This window comes from Mandrillus leucophaeus, unplaced genomic scaffold (assembly GCF_000951045.1).
Source record: "Mandrillus leucophaeus isolate KB7577 unplaced genomic scaffold, Mleu.le_1.0 Scaffold817, whole genome shotgun sequence".
Classification (NCBI taxonomy): Eukaryota; Metazoa; Chordata; class Mammalia; order Primates; family Cercopithecidae; genus Mandrillus; species Mandrillus leucophaeus.
This window is the reverse complement of record NW_012108886.1, coordinates 1,096,964-1,097,392: the sequence shown is the minus strand read 5'-3', so window position 1 is coordinate 1,097,392 and position 429 is coordinate 1,096,964.

Here is a 429-nt window from a genome sequence, read left to right as displayed (position 1 = left end):
AGGCAGTCTTGTGGGGCTGAGGCCTTAACTTGTGGGATCTGATGCTAACTCCAGGTAGACAGCATTACAATTGAATCAAACTGTAGACCACCCAACTGGTGTTGGAGATTTGGAGAGTGCTGTTGGAAAAGGTGTATGCATTTGGTGTCAGAAGTATGAGCAAAAACAGTTCAGATCCTTATATGGGGAAACACTTATTTTAGCACTATTTATTGAATAACCTTTGCTTTCCACAATGATCCACAGGGTGTGGATATCTACCTACCTACCTACCTACCTATCTATTTATCTATTTGTCTGTCTAGCTCAAGTTTCCACAGATACATAAATCAGGTTTTTGGCTTTGTATACTACTTCACTTCAATTTGTCTAAGTCTGTGTCAATGCCATTACATTTTTTTAATTACTGTGGCTTTAGTGTTTTTTTTT